The sequence below is a fragment of the Lissotriton vulgaris genome, chromosome 1_1 (assembly GCF_964263255.1).
Source record: "Lissotriton vulgaris chromosome 1_1, aLisVul1.2, whole genome shotgun sequence".
NCBI classification, from domain to species: Eukaryota; Metazoa; Chordata; class Amphibia; order Caudata; family Salamandridae; genus Lissotriton; species Lissotriton vulgaris.
The window spans coordinates 2,125,590,408-2,125,614,425 of record NC_141685.1 but is presented as its reverse complement, the minus strand read 5'-3'; the positions used below and the strand labels follow the sequence as shown (position 1 = coordinate 2,125,614,425).

Here is a 24,018-nt window from a genome sequence, read left to right as displayed (position 1 = left end):
AGACACCCTCCCACTCGAATGGGACCTGAGCTATTCGGCAGGTTCGGATGGAGTTGTCAGCTGATATCACCCGGCAGGTGGCGTGGGGTATAATTTGGTCTTCAGTAACTAGGTGCCCCCTTACTGCAGTAATGCTGGCTCCTGTGTCTCGGAGGGCCCCTATGCGGTATCCGTTGATGGTCACCTGCTGTCGGTACTTTTCAGTGTTATCAGGCAGGAGAGCTCCGGGAACCATCTCTCTATCCCTCAGGGACACTAAGGTCACGGCTGCTGGTTCCCAACCCTCTGTATCTTCTTCCTCTTTTAGTGCTACTGTGGCTAGCTGGCGCGCGCGGGGGGTTCGCAGCAGCGGGTTTTCTGAGCATGGGGCAGTTGGGGTCACTGGCATAATGCCCTGTCTGTTGACATCGGTAGCAGGCTGTTCTTATTCTCGGTCCCTGTCTAGCTGGGGGAAACCCTGCCCTTGTGGCAGGAGGCGAGGACCCGGACTGGTTTCTGGTGGGGCTTCGGGGAGGTCCTGTCTGGGGTCCCCTCTGTCTACCCTGGCCCCTCTGGCGGGACGACCCTTGCTCGTTTCGGCCATACTCTCCCACGGGACCTCGGAGGACTCTGGTGCTCACCCATCGATCGGCCTTAACAGCCAGCTTCCGGGGGTCGGCCAATTTGCTGTCCAGAATGTGCTGTCTTAGTTCTACAAAGCAGTTGTTTGACAGGTGTTCGTAGGCAATGAGATCAATGAGGCCTTCAAAGGGGGTCACCTTGCTGCCCTTGATCCACCCTTCCAAGGCCCGGCTGTAGAAATTTACGTATTCCACCCAAGTAGTGCCAGGGATCTTCTTGCAGTCTCTGAATCGTTGCCGGTACATCTCGGGGTGAGCCCATATTGAGATAGTAGGGCGTCCTTTATATGGGGGTAGGAGTTCATGACGGTGGTGGGCAGGTCCAGCATGGTGTCTCTCCCCTCACTGAGGAAGCGACCCCCATAATCATGCCCCCAATCCTTTTCAGGTACTCGATGGGAGGTAATGGTGACCTCATACGCCTTGAACCATTGCTGGATGTCGTCTCCCTTGTAATATTCTTTCACGACATCCTTCGGTATGTGCACTTTAGCTTCGGCCGGGGCAGGGACTTCTCTGTTCCCCGGGGGTCGGGCCTCTTCGTTTCTGGCCTTGAGCTCTTGTTCCTTTAAGCTGCGCTCATGCTCAAGCTGGAGTTTCTTGCATTCATGCTCCCTCTGGAGCTTCTTTTCCTCCAGTTCACCTTGCAGCCGTAATTGTTCTACGGCAGTTTCTTTTCAGCTAAATTGAGTTCTCCTTCTATTTTAAGGCGTGCCAGTTAGCTCGTGGTTTCTGTTGCGTTCTCGGACTGTCATTTCTTCTATCGACAGACCCTTCTCCTTGTCGGCTCCCTCTTCTTCTTGGCCGTTGACGTCTATCAGGGTCTCTTCCTGCATGCCATCTCTTTCTGTCGGGGGGATGTGGGCCCCGGCGTCTACCCAGGCCGCCATGGCTTTCTGGTAGTTGTCTTTGGTACTTAATCCAGTGGTAGCGATGTGGAAGTCTTGCAGAATTGTTTTAGTTCTCCGTGGGTATAATCTTCCAGCAGGTCCTTTTGGAATGTGGTCTTTTCGCTTGTTCCGGTGAGACTCATGGTTGTTCTTCGTTCGGGTGGTGTGTCAGTCGCTTTACTGTACGATCCCTAGACGTAGGCTCTTATCCCGTCGCTTGCCACCAATGTTAGAAGGGGCGGCCCCAGAGGTCAGGTTATGTCTACCCGATGGCTCTGTGACCCACCTCTCCTGCCAATAATGCCGAGCCTTGACGAGAAGTCCCCACCTGGGAGGACTTAAAGTAATGAATCGTACACACTGAGACCACACCACACTTACGAACGGACACCATACTGTAGGGTTTCAGTAACACGTTCTTTATGAACAGGAAAAGGAATCAGCACTCTTATTTACAGGCGATCGAGGGATCGCAAAGTCTCAGAAATTCGGGTCACAGGGAAGCGGGACACTCTTAGTTGTTGGGCCAGGACGATGCGTACCCTACGCACAGCTCTCAATCCTCAAGCTGGGGGGACACGGGAGATGAAGGTCGTACTGGATGTCCTACTCACTTCGGGTTACTCAGTTCGTGTTGGTAGCGTCGATGGTCTAGCCAGACCAGAGGACTCCTCGAGCCACGACGGAAGTCCGCAGGGCTCGGTTCCTTAGGAAGTTCTTGAGGAGCCGCAACCACGTCAGCAGGGCTCGGGAAGTTCGATGAAGATCTTTACGATTCAAGATCGAGCCGCGACGAGGTCAGCAGGGCTCGGATGTTCCGGTTCCGTAGATGCAATGAATAGCCGCGACAGCGTCAGCAGGGCTCGAAGAGTTCCAAAGTTCCGTTTTCCCCAAGCGTCAGCCGCGATCAGATCAGCAAGGCTTTCTTGTCCAGGATACAACTGCCCGCTAGTTCTTGGGCGAGCCTTGATATAGTCCAGTGGCCCTTTGATATCCGGACCCTCGCAGGCGGAGGTCTTAGGCCTTGGGGGGGCTGGTCGTTGGTGAGGTCCGGCAGTTGGCCCTTTGATCTCTTTGAGGATGCGTCCGGGAATTCCCAGACGCCCAGCCGGGTCTGGAGCCAGCACTCGGGGAGGCCAGAGGTGCAATCGAAACCGGCTCCCAGGGGATGGCCAGAGGTGTGACAGAAACCAGTCTCTCAGGGGAGGCCGGAGGTGTAATCGAAACTCCCTGTCTTCTCTCACTCGGGAAGCCCTCACCCTCCCAGCGGGGGCTGGCCTGTCTGGAGTCTGAGTGTCGCTGGGGCTGGGGATCATGCTAGGTCCAGGGAGAAGGGATCTTGGGAAGGGAAAATGGCTGCCGGTGGGCCTATGGGGCCATGCAGGGTCTGGCGCGCAGGGCCCGGGAGGAGTACGGGGGTATGCCAGGGCTGGTCGCGGCGTTTGGGCAGACATGGATTGGACGACCAGGGATTTCTGAGTGTGGGGCTGAGCTAATGGGGGTGCTGAGGATCGGGAGGGAACCACGCCACGAGGCCCGGTCCAACAATTACCCTATAACCTCACAACACACTTCAATATTAAATTATTACACTTAATAAAATTACCAATTACTAATTCATTACCAATTAATAATTAATTAACATAAAATATGTATCAATATTTATCAATACCAATAAATATAAATTACATATTTACTTAATTACAATTAAATTACTTTCCACCCTATCCCCCTATAACACCACAACCCACTACAGAACTCAAACGTAAAAGTTTAAAAATATTTAATAATTCCTAAAAAATATTTAATTAATTTACTATAATTAAATTACTTCCCACCCTATTCCCCTATAAACCCACAACCCGCTACGGTACTAAAAAGCATATTTTAGTTAAATAAATTATTACTAACTTCAAAAATGTAATACATATATTTTAAAACTAGCTCAATGAGTAACAAAAATGATACAAATCAACATATAAAATAAAATACATATCACTAATATTAATATCGATATTAGTAACATCAATATTTTTGCTATCGATATTACTAACTTCGATATTAACAAAAACAATATTTCTTATCTTCAGGTCGATTTTCTGGTCGTCGATATTCTTGCTTTCGATATTCTGTCCCTCGATATTATTGCCTGTCGAAATAAAAAAATTGATATTTAGACTGTTTACCCACACACACACAGCCGCACCGAGTATTTCACAGATCTTTAAAAGACCATTTACTTGCTAATGAGTCTTTGTTGTTTTTCAACCCTTCTTGGACTTCCTGCATCTCCTCTCTGGCTATCCGGGGAAGAATTAGCCCCTCCCAAAGTTTTTTGCAAACCTGCCCCCCCCCCCCCGTTATGTGACTCTAGTTGCGCCTCTGGTTCTAATGTGTTTGGCGAGTGAGTGTGTGTGAATGATTCAGGGGCTGGGTGAGAAAGCAAATGGGTGGGGGGAGATGAGTGGTTGATTGGGGGCACTAGTGAATGAGTAGGTGATTTATTTCAGGTGTTTGTATTTCTTGCCTATCCCATTGTTGTAAGTAGGAAATGCATTCACATTAAGATTGTATGAACAAGGGCCCCAGTGACTTCTGCAGCTGTTGAGAAGGCTGGATCCTTCTAGGCTGGGTGGCTCAGGTGGTGAAACAATTGTGTGTGAGTGTGAAGGAGGGTAGTTACCAATAGAAGATAAGGGGCCGGTGAAGGCTGCAGCCAGGTTGCTTTGCTTGGCCAGCTAAACAGTCGGCATATAAGAGCAATGCAACTCACTGTTTTCCAATATTCCTGTCTAAGCAAAATCTTTGTCGTTCTGTTTTAGCTGACTAATGGAAGAGTTCACTAGATTGTGCTCCCTGAAGCTATGCCCCTGACTCCCATCCCAGATATTTTGTAGTAGGAGTCCATAGATCTTGTGACAACATTGAACAGACTCTTGTTTTCCTTCGACCATGACATGGCATATGGGTGTGGCTGTAAACCTTTTACATTCTTTATTGAGAGATTCTGTAACATGTAAACCACAAACTGTTGTCTCCAGGCTTTGGGAGGGGTGAGAGACAGTTGGCAACACATCAATGACATGCATGCAATACATAAGCAGCTTTGTGGAGATTAAAGCCTGCAAGGAAATAATAATGACTTGAAAGATGGAAAATTCTTGACAACGAGGGCTCTGCATTCAACAGCGAATCAAAGGTATCTGACAGCCATTCATAGGCCTTTGAATGTAAAAAGGAAATACTTCTGTGATGGATACAGTAGTAGGGTGGGTTACAATAATAGATCCCAGGCCAAAGAAGGAGCAAAACGTTAGCCTTCTCCTAAACTTCAGGAAGTAATCTTTAGATCTCAATGATGGAAGAAGGAAGTTCCAGAGTAAGTTGCCATGGATGTGAACCAATCTGCCACCAAATCATTTTAGTTTTAAGGGGTTGGACAACCAGAAACTATGTAGAGGTGGATCTCAAATGCTGCTGAGGTGACAGGGATGAACACATCTTTATACAAGTAACCAGTTGCACAGCCCTAAACAAATTGTGAGCCATGCATAGCCATACATTTTGCCGGATAGTCAATGTAGTGATTAAGGCAAAGACAATATGATTTTTATACTTGAGACTACCAGTGTGCCTTGAGGCATGACTTTGAATTTTTTGCAAGTTGTCAATCAAGATTTATGGGGTCGATTACGATGGTGGGAAGATCGCCACCTCTGGGCCGGCGGTGAGGACCGCAGGCCCAGCGGTGGGGGACTTCCCACCATCACCCTTAGAATTCCCATCGCCAAATTAGGATGGGGGTGGGAAGGGGAAAGGTACCTCGGCAGACAGAAAGACCGTCAGCCGTGGTCACGCAAGGAGGGCCTTTTCTGCCTGTCTTGCGGGACCAGGTACAATGGGTCTATGGAGGCGGTGCAGTGCAGGCAATGTCATGGGCATTATGATGCCTGTCTTTTGCGGCGGAGTTCCCGCCGCAAAAAGACAGGCGGAAAATGCCTTTGGGGGCCCGTTGAGGGCCTCCAAAGGGGTGGGGTGGTGGGGCGCTGCACGTGGGGGGTACCTATGGTAACCCCCTACATTTGCATGAACAAGGTGGCAGGCACCGCACGGTGCCTGCCACGTTGTACATACAAATGTAAAACATGTATTTTTACATTGTTGCGGGTGCTGCCACCTGCTACAATATAAACATACAGGATATGCCCGCCAGTGTGGCGGGCGCATCCTAATTCATTTTGCGGGACTGCCGCACCTATGGCGGGCGGTCCCTCTTCCAGCAGCGATGGCAGACTTTGTCCGTCCCCCATCGTAATCGGCCCCTTAGAGAGGCCGGTAAAGATGTTGTAGCAATATTCCATGTAGGATATCATTCTTGTAAAGGCAAGCACAATCTTTTTAGGGGGAATTGGAGAAAAAAAAAAGATGTATTGAAGCAGACCCAAATTGTGAAATGGCTTGTAGTGGCTGAACTCACATGAGGGGATGCTGCTGGTGAGAAAACATAGATTTCAAACTTTTTGGGCTGACTTTGGAGGCAGACACATAAGTATCCGGTTGACTGATTGTAGAAGTAAGATTTTTAGTTTCTGGCTATTCAAATTAAGCCAATTGTTATTCATCCTGCTTTGAAGTTGCTTCAAGAAAATCATGGCATGATGAGCTGATGCCGAGCTTTCTTCCAATTTTAAGAAGATCTGTGTATCATCCATTCATCCATGTACATATAGTAGACAGCCTGGATGTCCACAATGTGCGTTAAAGGAGCCATGTCTATGCTGATCAGGAATTTATGCATGTATACATCAGTAGGCAATTAAGGGGTAAATTTAGTTAGAAATTAGCATTATGTACCTCAGATGTATTTTTTTTGACCCAACAATTCAATCTATCACTGAAAGATCATGCCCAAATCCTAAATGAAGTAAATATGAGTTCATCACAACACTTGAAAAGTACATAAGATCTGCATGGAAGTTTTATGCTTTAACACATTTGTGGCTCTTTGAGATTCCTGTATATCAATGCCCTTTCACTGTTGTAACACTTTTGCTAACCTGTTCTAGTTTATTAGGGATTATATCTATTTCCCAACTATAAATATGGCATTGCCCATGTTGAAGCACAGTAGAGGCGTGCATTTGAGAACATTTATTCTTGTCCATCAGTACACCATACAATACCTTTGTAAGATATCCACCTTTTATTTGTAATCAAAGTGGAGTTTTTCCTTTTTCTGAACCTTAATTTTGTGCTGGTTTTAGAACTCTCTGCACTTTACCCCTGATAACCAGTAGTACAGTATTTGTGCTCCCTTTTTAACATGGTCAAATTTGCATACTGCTCATTAGTATATATTAATTACCAATAGGTCTGTAGTATAAGGTATAAAAGGTACCTGAGCCTGTAAGTTGGGTGCCACAAGTAGACTGCACCACCTATTGTGCCATCCACTACAGTAGTAGTGCAAACATGATTGCAGGCGTACTAATTTTAGCATTGTGAAATCTGTTATTCAGCCTGCCAAACTAATCCTTGTGACAGGTAAAAACCTCCCTTCCAAATATAGTAAATTACACCTATGTAGGTCTTCTCCACAAGCAAGGTAGCATACATGGTATGTAAAAGAAGGAGATTTAGAAACATAATATTAACATGTTCTTACTGTGACTATCAGCCAAAAGCTATTTATTCTTATGGCAGGAGTACCTGTCCTGTATAGAAGGACAGTTGCTGAACCGCCCTGCTTTTGTCCTACAAGAATTAATTCTTTCTCTGGGTTTGTTATGGGTACAGTGACTGCTTCAGACTAGATTTAGTGTTAGAAGTGAGACCATACTAATGAGCAACATAGTGCACTCTTCTACACACACACAACCCTCAAAGCCCAAGTTTAGTGTGGCTGAAAACTTTCACCATCTTGAAAATGCCATAAAATATGTCATTTTGAGACTGTTTGAAGGCATGCCAACAAGAACTGCTGAAAAACATGGATAGGGTTCCTCCTGGGAACTTTTATCTCATTGGTTAGGGTGTGCCCAGGAGTCACTCCGATGCACTACTTGTGCCAGGCACAAATGTTATTATAGGAAACAGGGGTCCGAGGGAATTACAATGTAACAAGAGATGCTAATATAGACCACAATAAATTACTATATTTTTCGGCGCCCAGCCGGGCGTAGAGTAATTTATTAGGAATAACATAGAATTACATTGACCTAGAGAGGGTCAAAATATGAACAACAAGATAGGGTACAGTCCTGTACCCATCCCGCAAAGTTGGAAAACCGATAGATTCAAGCAAGGTAGAAGGAAGGAAAGAGGTTTTTCAGGCAAGAAGAAAAGATTTTTTGAGCCAAAGGGTGGCTTGCGATTTCAATAGATAGTTTCGCAAAATACACCCAACAGTGTCAACAATTGATTATACACATCAGCACATATGTTACACTGTTTAAAGCGTCGACGTTTCGATCCCTAAAGGCTCTTAATAAAATGGGATCATCATCAGGACAATTTACAATCAATGCCTGTATTACAATGCGAATGCCTGTAAGGAAAAAAGGGGGGAAAAAATAGAAACATAAAGTAAGGCATCCACCTGAATTGATAAGAATTTAAAACCATTCGACAGGGCTCAAGTGCTACTTATAAAGGCCGTTGCTGTGTTAATACTCACGGACAATTGACTAGTGTGAAGGTGAGTGGTGATATGCATATCGTTTAATGAAAGCAGGGTGAAAAAACGGCGCAGTGACATGGTGATAGATCTGTATCAATGTGGATAGTGGTATCTTCTTTGTGCGCAATTCTTAACGCGTGTGAAGTGGTTCCGTGAGTTGGATCATGGTTGGGTTCGAATGCCATGCGGTGGTGGTGAAGGTGGGTGAGGGATAAGGGTGGGCAAGGTAGACTGTCAGTGGGCAGTCATCTAGCCATGGTCAGGACAAATACCTTCACAAGTCCAAGATCAAGGTCGTGATGGCATGATTGTTCTTTGTTGGAGAAGAATTTCTCTTTCCGGCTCTTGAAGCTGATTGCTGTATGGTAAAAGAACATTACCATGAGCGGGGTTATGAGGGCAGTGATGCCGAGGTCGAGGGGGTAAAGGTTGAGGCTTACCTGGCTACACTTTGGGCAGCCGTGGGGCGGAAGTAGAACACGATGGTTTCTTCCCGTTTTAGGAGTAGGTTACCTCATTTGTTTTGATCCGCAGACTCAATGCTAAATAACAAGGATTAAAGTTAAGACAAGCCCTTCCAATGGTGGTGGGGTCGAAGTCTGAGCTGCGTTTGGGAGTGGGCTTACCTGACTTCTCGATGGAAGCGGCGGTGGGGCGGTGGGAGAAACTCAATGGTCTTCTCCCCCTTCAGTGGTAGCGTGAATCCGCTGTGCAGGGGTGTCTCATGAGTTGGTCTTTTTAAAGGCCGGAGATAAAGGAAGGACTAGGTACCACTTCCTGGTACTTGGCGGCCATCTTGGAATGGCAAGGTAGGAATGGCCGAAGTGCAACTTGGTTGTGTTTACAGTGGCCATTTTGGGAAGGTCGTGGGTGGTGACGAACAATTAGAGTGAATAATTTGTGCAGTTTTGTGCTCATAACCGTGAGTAGTGAAGGCCGTCTGTGCTCCTCATTCATACACATTGGATTTGACAGCAAATTAAAACAACAATGTTGGATTTTAGTCTTCACATTTCCATATTCTCAAGGGCTTTTCAAATTGTGATGATTCAGGAAAGTCACTTATGTACATCAAGTTGAGCATTCAGAGTAGGGATGTCCAATCCTCTGTCCGATTCAATCCATTGCGAATAGAGTCTAGCAGTATGATACATTTCAGCTCTTCCTTATTCTGGAGACTGGACATACTCCCCCCTCTCTGGGGAAGTTTCAGTGCCTTTAGTACAGTCCAACGGATGTCATCCTCATCATGGTTGGTCTCCAGGAAGTGTTCCACCAGTGGGGCATTTGGCGTACAACATCTAATGCGGCTCCTATGCTGGCAGATCCGGGTCTTGATTTTTTTAGATGTTTGCCCGACATAATTTTTGTTGCACAGACATTGGATCAAATAGATAACATTGCTAGTGTTGCAATTTGTAAGTGTGTTGCATTTAAAGGTGACATTATCAAACTCAAAACTTTTCCCTTCAATTGTTAAGTTACACACTGTACAACCACCACATTTAACGTGTCCGACAATGCTGACTCAAGAGTGGAGGAATGGGTAGGACTTGGTAGTGCTGCTCGAACCAGATGGTCCTTTAAATTCTTACTCTTTTTAAATGCAAAAAAAGGGCGTTCGATATCTAGAATTCCAGCATTAATTACTGGCCAATGTCTTAGGATCATTTTTCTCAAGTTGTTGGAAATGGGGGAGAATGTTGTCACACAGGCCATCCTGTCCATGTTCTTCTTTGGGTTTGGGACAAGAAGCGTCTCACGCGGGCGGTACCAGGCCCTTTAAAGGGCGTTTTTGACTATTTTTCTTGGGTAGCCCCTATTTTTTAGTTTGTTGGCCAGGGTAGTGCTTTCTCGAAAATAATCCTCCTTATGCGAACAGTTTCGCCTAATTTGTAAGAATTGGGAAAATGGTAGGTAGTCCCTCAGAGCCCTGGGGGTGATTACTTGAGTACTCTAACAAGGTATTTCTCTCCGTAGGCTTTCTATGAAGCTTTGTCAATAGCTCGCCTTCCTGGTGGAAAATTGTCAAATCCAGGAAATTTATGGAGTTCTTGTCAGATGTTGAGGTGAATTGGAGTCCCAAACAGATATTGTTCATCCAGTGTAAAAAGTGGCGCAGTACATTGACGTCTAATCTCCATATCATGAAGATGTCATCAATGTATCTGCGCCACATGATGATACCAGAGAAGAAAGGATTGGAGGGTACAAGAATTGCCTGTCTTTCTATTTCGTCCATAAACAATATGGCCAGGTTCGGGGCAAAAATGGCGCCCCTGGAGGTCCCCTTGATCTGTTGGTAGAAGTGACCTTGGAATGTGAAAAAATTCTTAGTCAAGCAGAGTTCCCATAGCTTGCAAATGAAAGATGTTGGAATGGCATGTGGGCGGGGGCGGCTATCTAGAGTTCTCCGTATAACAAGTAAGGCCGCTGTTTGTGGGATATTCGTATACAGAGACTCCACGTCCATGGTGCACAAGGTATCGGTCAGGGGATTGAAGGGATGGTGCTCGATCAGGTTGATCATGGACATGGAGTCACGTACATAGCAGAGTGTTGGGGGGACAAATTCTTTTATAAAGAAATCGACAAACGCCCCTAAGGGTTCCAATATGGAACCACAAGCCGAGACAATTGGGCGGCCTGGGGGGGTACTGAGATTTTTATGAATCTTCGGTAGAGTGTATAATACCGGGGTTCTTGGACTTTTCACGTTTAAGTAATTAAATTCTTTTTTGGTCAGGAAGCCTTCTGATACTGCCTCAGTTGTTATTTTTCGTATTAGTTCCTGAATGGACCTGGTCGGGGGGTTGGATGCGAGCCTAAGGTAGTGGTCTGTGTTGTCTAACTGTCTTTTGATTTCAGCTGTGTAAGAGTCAAGCTCCTGTATAACAATTCCGCCCCCTTTATCTGCACTTTTGATCACTATTGAGTCATTATTTTTTAGAGAGCCAATGGCCTCTTTTTCTTTTAGTGTGATATTATATGGTATGAACTTTCTTTGTTGTTTCATATTTGAGAGGTCCTTAAGTACTAGTTTTTCGAATGTAGTGACCTCTGGCGGTATCATACTAGCCGATGGTAAAAGGCATAAATGTGGCACACCAAGGCACCTGAACAGACCTTTTTCTAGAACTGCAAAGAACAGGAGTACCGGACCATCTGTCTGTGACATTAGTGGAGCCCTGAAGGGCTAGATCTGCTCCCCGTTGTAACCAGGATACAGGAGTGGACTCCGAAGGGTTATGTTATGCAGATTTGTAGAGCTTACTGTCACACGGGAAAGGTATCCTGGCAGGTGTGAGTCTACACAAACCTAGAGCCTAGTGGGCTACTCGAAAAGCCAGGTTTTCAACTTATTGCGAAACTCAAGAAGTGAGGAGCAGGCTCTTATGTGTAGTTTGCAGGTCGTTCCACTATTTAGGAGTGATGTAGGAGAAAGCTCTACTGCATAGGAGTCTGAAGGAGTGGAAGTGTCAGGAAGGTTTATGAAAGCAGATGTGAACATTGAGGTATGCTGGGTCCAGATGGCCGAGCTTATAAAAGGGCAATTTGTACGGTTATCAAAGAATAAGACACTAAGGGGCACACTAGGATCCAGTCGTAAAAAGGGACCGCTCGCCATAAGGGCGGAGGTCCCGTGGGTGCCATTAGGATGCGCCCCCCACAGTGGTGGGCGCATCCTGCATACCTAACATTGTGGCGGGCGGTGCACTCAGCACTGCCCGCCACAATGCCAGGAAGGCATGTCGTGCACTTCAATGCACAACATGGCAGGCACCGTGCGGTGCCTGCCATGTTGTGCATGGAACTGCAGGGGGTACCATAGGTACCCCCCATGTGCACCCCTCACAATGGGCCCCCACAAGCAATTCCCACATGCCTTTCCGTGGTGGCAATGCTGCCACGATAAGGCATGCTTCCGCCCTCATGGTAATATGCTGGCAGTGTCTAACAGACACCACCACCATATAAACTGCTTTTCCGCCCGGTAGGCAATTGGGCGGATTGCCTACCTGCGGAAAACCGGTGGACGGTCTTCCTGTCTGCCGGGGATCCCCCCACCATGGTAATGTGGCGGGGGAATTGGTAGCGGGTGGAGGTTTTGGCGGGCGGATCGCCACCGCCATACGGGCGGTGGTAATCTGCCTGTTATCCTAATGTGCCCCCCTGTAACTATTGCTCTTGTGTGCTGCTCTATGATAAGAAATGTAATGCCAACTGGAACGCTCAACTGCAATTCGAATGTACTTGTGTTTGTAAAACTTTAAAAAATAAAAAGGAAATTTAAAAAAAAAAGATTTCTGCAGCAGCTTTTTCACTAAATATTGTGTTTTTTATTTACTATATCTTTTTTTCATTTTTTCATTCCTTATTTATCACTTATTCGTTCATCCTTTACTTCTGTTTTTAAATCTAACTTTTCTCTTTCCAATCGAGCCCTACTCCTGAGTTTCCACTTCATCACTTCATGCTTTCCTTATTATTTTACTCTTTTTACTCATCCATCACCTTTCTTCAATCTTTTGTTATATATCTGTCCTGGAATTAGACCACTCTTAAATCATCTCTCTCTCTCTCTCTCCCTCTCCCTCTCCCTCTCTCTCTCTATCTCTCTCTCCCCCTTCCCCCCCCCCCTGGGACTCTCTCTCTCTCTCTCTCTCTCTCTCTCTCTCTCTCTCTCCCCCCCCCCCCCCCCCCGACCCTGTCTCGCTCCCTCAATCTCTCGCTCGCTCCCTCCTATGGAGTCTTCTTTTTGTCTGCACGCTGAGACTATGCAGAGATTAGCATAAGTGTAATTTAGTTCAACTAAAACAAATGTAATCATTTATTTGAGTTTACTGACCGACGACCATAAAGTTTGCAACTTAATTTGACTTGATCATGTGGCTTGCTTACTTGGAGAACATCAAGGTGTGGCAGTTCCTGTGTCAGTAAATCAAGTTCTGCTCTTTTTTGAAGAGCCAAAGACGTCAACTCTCCCCATCTTCACCTTCCCCTCCTCCCTTTTCTGACCGTGGACTTGTTTGTAGGATGAGAGATATTTTCCCTGGCCCGGTGCTCTTAAAACTGGTATTCACTTTCCGCATGATTTCCTGCAACACTGGTTCAAAGTTTGACAAGGTTTTTCATCTCACCTCTTGCTGACTGGTATCACATTAGCACTGTAATTTAATTCCATTTTTCAATTAAACTTAAAAGAGCTAGTTTATTCTGTTTTGCCGGGTTTTTGATATTGTGCCTTTCCTTTCATGTCCAAATGGCTTCAGTCCCCCTTGTTTGATTGATAATGTCCCATTTTCGTTAATTTATTCTCCCAGTTTATCACTCTTCTACTCTCAACGACGAAGGCTCTTCTTTCCGTTTTCTTTAGGTTACTTTCTCTGCTGTCACAGCTGATCGCTTTTTAACTGAATACCTTATATAGGGAAATCTCGGATACTGCCCTTCAGTACCTCTGAATTAATTGCTCTTTTTTGCAATTCTCCTTTGCTAATCCCTTTCCCTCCATCACTTGAACCTCATTGTCATGAAATTGTCATGTTCTGTTTATGTTTCCCCTATTTTTAAGTTTGCCTCTTTATATCGCAAATGGTAACTAGAGATGTCTTCATAGCTTCATACTGTAATGGAACATGGAACACTCTGCATGGTGGAATGTTATGCTTTGAAAGTAAAGGGTGGTTAGCTGGAGGTGTTCAACTTTATCTCCTATTAAATAAAGAACCTACTGGAACCAAACTAATTTCCAGGATCTCATCTTTACATTGACGATGAGGATGTGATCCGAACCCACGCGTGCAAAGCACAATGGATTAAAATCACGATTTAAAATGATGTTTAAACTTTTTGATGACGCCACCCCAAAAGGTCAGATCCCTGCTTAGTCAAATAAACACGTCCGCAACTAAGGGTGGGGGTAATTTGCGCAAGGGATCTAAGCAGAGAGGCACGGAGATGGAACCACTCTCCGTACTCTCCGCATAACTCCGTTACATGTTACAGGCCTCCCGCTCGCAGTATTAAACTTTAAAAAGCATTATAAATAAAAATGTAAATAACCTTACCTTATCGGTGGCGTCCCCGGGCTTCCATCCGTCTCCATCGCGTCTTCTTCTGGGAACTGCGCAAGCGCGGGCGTTCGCACATGCGCAGTTTCCAGAAGAAGACTCAATGTAGACGGATGGAAACCTGGGGACGCCGCCGATAAGGCAAGGTTATTTAAAATGTTATTTATAATGCTTTGTAAAGTGTTAATACTGCGTGCGGGAGGAGGGTGGGAGCCCAACTCCGTTCTGCCTGAGATTTACCTTGTTTCTCTGCCTACATCGCGGAAGGCAGCAGGGGCACATCTGTGCACATTCCGTGGGCGGAACGGAGTTGTCGCCCCACCCCTATCAACAACCTTATTGTTATGCATGTGCGAACAGTGACAAGACTAAGGGCCAGATGCATCAAGCATCCATTTTGCGATTCCTTATTAGCGAAAAATAAGGAATCGCTAATAAGGAATAGCAAAATGGAATGCATCAAGCAATCACTATAAAAATAGCGATTCCTTAGAATTCCTTAGTTGCGACTCGCAAATTGCGAGTCGCAATTAATGAATACCTCCCCATTAATTCCTATGGGCCTAGAGGCCCATAGGAATGAATGGGAAGACAATCTCAATTTGCGAATCGCAATTAGCGATTCGCAAATTGAGATTGCGAGTTCAAGGCTGCAGGGGTGTCCAAAGGACACCCTGTTACACCCCTGAATGTGATCTGTGCACATATGTTGCGCACACACATGCCCTTAGGGCATGTGTGTGCGCAACATGAAACTTTGAAAAATGCACAAAAGTGCATTTTTCAAAGTTTTTGCAAATTACCATGAAGTTGTACTTCGTGGTAATTTGCGTGCCCTATTAGCGAATTTGCTATTTTTGATACTTTCATGCATTGCATTTAAGGAATCTCAATTTGAGATTCCTTAAATGCAAACAATCGCAATTTAGCGAATTCTCTATTTGGGATTTTTGCATTTGGGATGATGCATCCCAAATGCAAAAATTGCACTCGCAAAAGGCCAGATTCTGAGAATCTGGCCCTTTTGCGATAATTCTCTCGCCTCGGTGCCCACTCTGATCAGCGTTCACACTCGGCAACTCTGGGCATTAGCTTGCCTCATCTTCACTAACGGCCCCACCAGACCGCCGGGGATGCCTGGTCTCACCCTGGAGATACCCATTAAGGGACCATCTCTCAGGGAAGCCAGGAAGGGTTTCGCAGCGGTCGAAGCGCCTTGGGACCCTACGGGTAAGTAGTGCGCTATATAAATGCCTATACATTTACATTTACATTTACATTTACATTTCGCTTGATGCATCTGGCCCTAAGGTTTTGAGACAGCCTCTTTTAAGTTGTTATGTTTTTCCCAAACGTTCTTGGGAGAGAGTAGCAATTGATTTCTTGGGTCCGATTTCAAAGCTTGATTCTCGCAACAGGTTTCTGATGGTTTTGGTGGACTATCATTCCAAGTAGTTTGGTATTGAAACTACAGATTGCATAGACACTGACAAAGTTGTGCGATTTTCGGAGAGAGTGTTTATAAATGAGGGAAGTTGGTGTTGAGTAAGATGGTGTATTTCTTGAGTAAATTTGGAATCAAACATGAAAAAGTTGCATTGTTCAGACCACAAGCAAATGGATTAATCGGTTGATGGATAATATACAGTCATCTCTGTCAAATGGATTGTCATGGTTGGAGAATTGAAGAAGTTGGTTTGGTCATATAGGGTAATAACCGCATTCTGTGACTGCTGTGTCACCATTTGTCTCTCTTAAAGGCTGTGAACCAGGTTTGAAGGAGGTACCTGGTTGGCTGAGGAATAAAGAGTGTGTGTGGGTTGATCGCACTGCTGTGGAGAGTGATGTATGTCAGAGACAATTGGCAGCTGCTAGTGATTATAATGACAGAAAAGCTGTTAAAGAGCCAGACATAGTAGAGGGAGATTGGGTTGTAACCAGGAAAGGTGATCAAGGGAGGAAAACAAGTTTTCATAACCTCTTCAAGTAAGAGCTGTCAAGAAGAATATTCTTGTTTTGGTTGATGGCTCTGCTTGGAGTTCAGGAAATGTATGGAAATGCAATGTTCCTCAACCAGTTCTACATGATTGATGTATAATTGTATGTAATCTTGTTATGATAGTTGATATAGTCATGTTTATGTATGTAGTATTGTATATTGAAATGTGGAATATTATTTAAATTGTTGTTTTATTTTTATTTTTGTGCATAAGGGGGAAGATGTGTCGATGTCTTCATAGCTTCATGCTGTAATGGAACACTCTGCATGTGGAATGTTATGCTTTGAAAGTAAAGGGGTGGGTAAAGCTGTGAAGCTGAAGCATAAGCTGGAGGTGTCAAACTTTGTCTCTTACCAAATAAAGAACATACTGGAAACAAACAAATTTCCAGGATCTCATCTTTACAGTAACATCTTTAAAAAAAAATTTTTCTCAATATTCCTTCATTAAAGCATTTCATTCAAACCCTTATGATATTGCTTCTCTAACATTGACTTCTTCCTAAGAATCTCAATTCCCTCTGCAGTTCCTATACTGTTCCAAACATCTGTGTCATTCATGTACCCCGTCTTACCATTTTTTAAGTCAAGCCTGTGCAGTGCATATGCTGCCATGCATAATGCTGTGTTGAGGAATGGGACACAAGCCCATTTCCCCCCTCATCCTTTTAATTGGCTCGTGTTACTATTCTTGATAAAAGGTTGCTTTTCATTTGTGAATAGGCTTGTTAGTCCCTCCTTGGTACTGCCTTGTCTGCACTTGCTACCTCCTATAATGACTGGACCTTTTACTTGTCTTGTTACATGTTTTATAAGTCAGTGAGCACTATATGTTTTAATGAATAATGGGGACAATGGCGGCTGCTTCTAGTATTTGCAGAGCGCACGCATAGCACTCGCGGGACAATGGAGGCCGCTTTTCATATGGAGCGCGATGCGTGCTTTATCTTTAAAAGTGGCTATCTCCTCCCCTCACCCCTTACAGCAATCACGGGACAATGGTGGCTGTGTCTTGTTTTAAAACTTTTAAGCTGAGCTTAGTGCCTGCTTCAGGGACACCACACTCTGTTTAATTTTTTTTTTTTTTTTACTTTAATGATGAGCGCAGCGCACGTTTCAGGGACACCGTGCTCTCTGTATTGCAATAGGTCTCACATTTTCTAAACTTTGACCTATTGGCATTGTAAATGACAATGCCTTTTAGTATTGCAGGTTTAAAACATAGATAAAAGGCAGTGCCATTTACAATGTCAAAAGCTCAATTGTTGCAAATGCAAGACCTATTGCATTGCAAATGCTTGTTCTCTTTGCTAGCATATTTTGCCTTTAGTCTTTGTTTTTCTAAACTTTTGATGCCAAATGCATTTTTATTCCCCATTTACCTCAAATGTTCCTGTATTTTTTTTCTAGTCCCCATTCCTTTTCCCAGATAGAATGTATGTTCCTATATGTTTTAGAGGATATTAAAGTGCATCCCTAGTTCCAAAGAGAGGTGGAGCTCTGTGCAAAGCAGAAAGATACTTAACCCAATGTGATAGAATACATTTTATATTTTTTGACAAGTGGGCAAAACGTTGTAAAAACAGAGGATTCAGAAAAATGCAACAATGTTGGGGCAGTGGGGGAAGGAAGGGATACAGTTTAGACTGCATGGTTTTAAGTCTTTCCGACCATTTTAGTTTGTTGCACAAATGTAGCATAACTGGAGTTCTCTACCTGAAACCAGATATTCTTCTGCCTCGTCTTTGCTATCTTTATGTAATCCCATTTCTTCCCTAAGGCTTGATAAAACTGCCCTGCTGTTTGATCAATTGTAATAGGTTGTGTGGTTTTCTTTGTTTATAGTTTCTTCAATTTTTTTTTTTAAAGAATTAGTTCGGTGTAAAGCCCTGTGATTTCAAAGACTAACCAATACATATGGAACAGGTCTCAAAAGTGTTTACACAATGTATTCGTTATAAAGATTTGTAGGAATTAAACTAAAATACACTTTACTTCTGGTTTCAGGTTAACTCAACCATCATCTTGAAGTGTGAACACTAGACATGCAACTTAGAATAATGAATTTGAAAGTGAGACCTGGGAAAAGTAAGTATAACTGCACTGCAAAAAGTAATCCCGAATTTAAAGGTACCTAAGAGTATTTCCTCTTGATTATTCATTGGCACTACTGGACACTAACCTGAACATGTGATTTCAAAGTTATTTTACATTGAATTTTTGATGAGTACACTTTCTGATATGTTCCAGTTCCTATTACATACAAAAGAAATACAGAATTTCTTCATCTGGTAAAATTGCTGAACTCTAGTTTGTTAAATCTTTCAACGAGTATCTGAAATTATCGTCCTCTTGAATAAAACAAAAAGGTCCAACCATGTCATTAAATATAACTATAACGCCTAGTTTTGGTGGTGGAGTCTTGATGGAATTTCCTGGCTGGTGGGAGCATGGAGCCGGGCACAATGGCTGGCACTGCTGCAGCTCCCAAGTGATACCTTCCCAATTTTGCTATTGGGTTGACACCAATGGCATTGGAGTGGCGTTGCAAGAGGACGGGGAGTCGTTCCGACTGTGGGATGCCCGAGTTTGGGGGTTACAGCCTGCCCAGCGACTTATGAAGTAATTATCGCCAGCACGTAACTCCCAAACCCCTCCTGCGCTTCAGTGCAGCCGCAGGGCGGCAAAGGCAGGGCCTGGCACGAGGGGCAAAGGGCCTAGCTACACCACTGTGCCGTTGTGATTCACTGAGGTGACAGCAATAGTTGGGGGGGGTGTTGGGGTGCTGGGGAAAAAGGACGGCGAGCACTTGAAAGAGGTCCGAGAGACACGTAGTATCGCTGCTAATAGTTACCTCGATCATGCAAGTTACATGCACATTCATGGCGCGGTCCAAGGCTACACAGTTGAATACACCAGTGCCAGGCAGTACAGGAGGGAACACACAGACTGCATGATCTAACCGGGGACTCAGAAAAACCGCATGTGACATCCATCAGAGCTGCGTGAACAATTACCTGGTAATCCCTTCAGCACAATGCAAACATGCACATTCATGACACTGTTCAGGGATCCATCATCTACAGCTGACATTAAATGACCATACATCATGGTCCCCCCCATTAAAGCATTGGGGACCTGCACAAACGTAATGTGCTCTGGGGACCCAAAACCAATGTAACAGTGTCAAAGCCTGTGATTCTTTATCTTTCAAAAACAGCAAATTAATTATTAACAGGGAATGACTCAGTGGAAGGACTTTGCTTGTCACAACTTTAAAATGTACATGCGGAAAATTCAGGCTGATGCATGGGTCAAATTATGCAGCAGTGTTGACTAAACAAGAAAAAGCAAACTGTGCAGCATAATGCGGCACATTATGTGATGGTATTAGTTCATTATTTTGATATTTTTATGCTTGCTAACACTAAACATAGATTGCACTTCATTGGGGCCAGTTTAACACCTGAATATAGCAATAAGCAATCAGAAGGTGACCAATCAACCGTCGGAAAGAACCTTCTTCTCAGCGCCACCACATGTCAATGCATTTTATAACTTTTGAACCATTTGAGCTAAAAACAGCCTCTTTAAAAATCTGCAGATTATGCAGAAGATAATGGCTTATGTGGCAAATGCGGCAAATCCATAGCTATGCGAAAAATGCCAAGCCTGCACATTCACATAATTCCAGTGGCCCTGCCCACAGGTCCCTGCTCAAGGAATCATTCTATCACTTGTAACAATCAACATACAAATTATTGTGGAGTGAATTAATGAAGAGTAGGATGTTTTTTTCATTTAGCCAATGGAAAGATAAAACATATTTTTGTTTTACTTTTTCCTTTAATTTTTTTATGTAATACTGCAAATTAATAATGGCCTGAGTAGGAAGAAATTAAAAAAAAAAAACCTTAGTAAATCTGTATGCTAATCATAAACACATTTTCACTAACTATTTGGGGAAAAGGAAATCATTTGCAAAGCGTTTCTGCCATATAACTTTTTGGAACTCCTAAGTACCTTGTGATGGAAGCCTGCAGCCTCTTTAGTGTGAGTGAGTGAAAGAGTTCAGGATGCCTGTGCAGTTCTTTAGCACATCATAGCAGCTACTATCCCTGCTGATTTCACACCTGTCCCCAGGCCTGAAACTAGAGCATGTCAATGGTTAATAAATAAAACAACGTGGCAGGGCACAATGGGGCTTCAAACCACTGTGAAACATTAGAATAAAAAACTCTAATTTTCCAGTTCACAATGCCCTAGGGTGGGCCAAGGCAATCCTTGGGTGGGCCTGGTGCACCCTCTAGAACGGGGCCTGTTTGTAGGTATGATATTACTTGTTGTACCACATATCTGGATGCAATGACAGAAACAGCAAAATACAAGTCAGTTGGCACACTATGCTAAAGACAGATTTTTAGAGTAAGTGTTTTAAATCCACACCCATAATTAAATCGCCCACCCCCTTTGAGAGACCCTCCATTTTTTCATCCCACTTAAAGCCCTGTTGGCAGCTATGCTGCCCTACTCACTAAATATCCCCTCTGCCCTCTGAAAGCTCGCCTCTTACCTCAATCGTGACTTGCTCCAGGGTCTCTATGCCAGGCAGCAAAGGGTGGTTGGTTCAAACTTAATCAGCAGCCAAAGAGCCAGCAAATCGCCCAGAGAGCAGCACAGCACCGACTGCCCCAGGCCAAAATGAGCATGAGAGCACGTAGCGGTGAAGCACCTGACGCGTCACTCACTACTACCTCGTTCTCATCGCAACACAAGGGTAGGGCTGGCCAAAATAATAAATCATTTAATGTTGCCCCCAGGGCCATCATTGGTAGCGCTTGCACGCTACAAGATTGATGGACGACCCTGGGGGATGGGACGGCCATGCGGGCCAACAGTCAAGAGCTGAGCTTCTCAAGAAATACAAACATAGGACCGGGACGTCGTGGCTGCAATTTTTGAAGCACTGTGACTGCTGCTGCAGTTATAAAAGCAGCAAGTAATGTGCGTGCAACGCGCACTTTCAAACTGGCCCGCGCGTGGCACTGGTGGCCCGTTGCAGCGTCCTTAATAAATTATATTGGGGACACAGTGTCCCCAAATAAATGATAAAGGCCACAACGGGCCACCAGTGGCGCGCGGGCGCCCCCAAAATTGTGCCACCTAGGGCGGACCGCCCCCGCTAGCTACGGTACTGGCTAGGGGACACACCTCCCCGGGGATGTACATAAAGTATGTTATATGTTTTCATGAGGAGGTTTTCATGTTCCCACTTTACTGCCCTTATTCTATGAGTAAGGTTGATAAGCAGCACCAGGACACCCGAGTTCACACTCAAGAATGATACACTTACAGTCCAATTAATACTACACCTGTCTGACCACAGGGTAGCACTGCACCAATCCTTAGTCCCCCTAAAAACACCAGGCAACCAAAATACATACTTGCAACCTTCTCTACTACCCCATAGCAAGAACAAGTTCTAGAAAGAAACTGTCCTTTTAAACTAACTCAGTGCATACAAATACATTTGATCGCCCGGACCATCTACACCACACGTACATAGAGCTATTTATTTTTATTTATTTTAAAGGTTTTATATAGTGCTGGCTAGACCCAGAGGTATCAGAGCACTTTACATGAGCATTAGATCATAGTTACAGGTTACATCGTTACAAAGGTTACACAGTTATTGGAGCATGGCAACATAGTTATTTGTAAGGTCAGGATAAACAATAAGCACAAATACGTAAGGGGAAAAGCAAGCAAGGGGAAAGATTAAGGGGAGGGGGAAGGAGCTGGGGAAGTAGACAGGTAATGAAGGTGGGAAAGAGGAGGGGAGGGTAAAGGACACCGCAAGGAAAGAGGAGGGGAAGGGCGACTGGCACACAAACCGGTAGACGAGTCAAAACAACGTCCAAAGTCCAGTAAGCTGTGATCCCAGGGGAAGTGGTATCACTTCCCTATCTCTGTTGCGGAAGGCTCCCTTTAAGCAGTGGACTCTCTCAGAGGGGACTCTGAGACTCAAGCCCTACATACTGGATCCTTCCCCAAAAAGGGGAGAGGGAGTGCTTTGGCAAGGGGTGCCATAACATACCACAGCTGTGAGTGGCTCCCTTGGCGCAGTGGACTCTCTCAGCGGTACGCTGAGACTCCAGAGTATAAATATTGGATCGTTCCCCAACAAGGGGAGAAGGAGTGCTTAGTCAAAGAGCGCAAAAGGACAGGGGGCTAGGCAGACTAGCAGGCAAGGTGAGAGATTCAGGGGAGAGTGAATAGGAGCTAGGGAGGAAGACAAAGAGAGAAAGAGTACTAAATGGGAACAAAATTAATTAATGAGTTATTATATAGCTCTAGCTAGACCCGATGGAATCAGAGCGCTTTACATGAGGGACAATAGTGTTGCACTTTACATCAGTTAAAAGTTACATAAGTATTAAGAAAAGCATTTAAAGAACATAGGGGACAAGGTGAGTGGAGCAAGGAAGGGTAAGGGGATAGGGTAAAGGGGCAGGAGGAAGATAGGACGTAGAGACAAGAGTAAAATTTGCCCAAGGTCCGGCTGCATAGGTGACAGCTGGGAGGGGGAGTCCTCAACCCATCTCCTCTTTAGCTATATGGTAACTACACCGGGCATCAGCCAAATCACTAGATCTCCACAGTCCGGGGTAAGTTCCGCAGGTTACAAGTCCTGATGTGTAGGCAGGTTAGGGTATAGGTTCAAGGTCTGGTCAATGTCCAATTGTTGTCACAGGGAAGTAAAACAACGTGTAGGGGTCCACTATGGAAAGCCATCTTGGGGTCAGGCAGGGGACTGTACGGTACACTGGTACTCTGGTGGCCATCCTTCACATACTCTCTCTGCAACATGAACTTTATGATATCAATTATTGATTCTTTAATATCCGCTGGAAGATTCCTTTTGGGAAGTTTTTGGAACAGCAGTCTGTTTCTGCGTGGCGCTGGCAAGTTTCCCTTGTACACTACGTTTCACATAATCTTCTCTGCTATTTAGGTCTATAGCCAACACTCCAAGAAGAAACTTCATGAGTTTGGTTATGCTGTCCATATCCTTTTCATCATCACTTTGTCCCAAAGATTCTCCCAAAGCCTCCAGCTCCTCGATTGTGGTATTCTCTTCATGAACTTTCAGGTCATTCTGGGTATCCTCTTCTCCCGGTTCCGGGCCTGCCACAAGTTCATTCAAGTACTGCTGGTCAATCTTATCCAAGGCAGCTTTCAAGTCATTCCTCAAGCCCTTATTAACGTCAGGTGCTAAAATTTCCATCTTTCTCAATCTCTGAAAAGCATTATAATCTGTTGCAGCAAACAATCGAATTGGTTCACCTCGTTCTCTCAACCTCCGGATCTCCTCTTGTCTAGAAAGAGTCATCGGTAACTTCTCCTCTGCTAGCTCGAGCTCTAATACAGGATTACTTGAGGCTGCTCTTCCTCATCATCATTTTCTATCTTGAGACCACACCTCTGGAAGTATGCCTCTTCATCTTTTCTTGCAAGCTAACTAAGTTTGAAGTTTTTTGTTGTTTTCCCCTACAGGCGCCTTGTCCTCCAACAGCTTCCTTTTACTGGCGATCTCTGCCTTCAGAATGTTCATCATGGTACTGCCAGCGAACAGCCCAGGCGTCTTACAACCCCTCTAAGCCCCCATAACAAATACAAAACACAGGGGGTAGGAAGACCGCTGTGCAGTCCTATGTCTTTTTCCATTGACTGTGCATTGCCTGGTGTAGTCTTG

The 24,018-nt window shown here is 44.7% G+C and overlaps 1 protein-coding gene and 1 pseudogene across 1 annotated transcript in view; one reads left to right on the top strand and one right to left on the bottom strand.

The window, feature by feature from the left end:
- Positions 1 to 24,018, top strand: part of LOC147751703 (carbohydrate sulfotransferase 1-like) — a 202,168-nt gene that overhangs the window by 61,413 nt on the left and 116,737 nt on the right. Inside the window, exon 2 of the mRNA XM_086939246.1 lies at positions 18,270 to 18,350. The gene's annotated coding sequence lies outside the window, so the exon portion shown is untranslated. The remainder of the gene's footprint in view (positions 1 to 18,269; positions 18,351 to 24,018) is intronic.
- Positions 803 to 23,880, bottom strand: LOC147751704 (pre-mRNA-splicing factor 18 pseudogene; annotated as a pseudogene).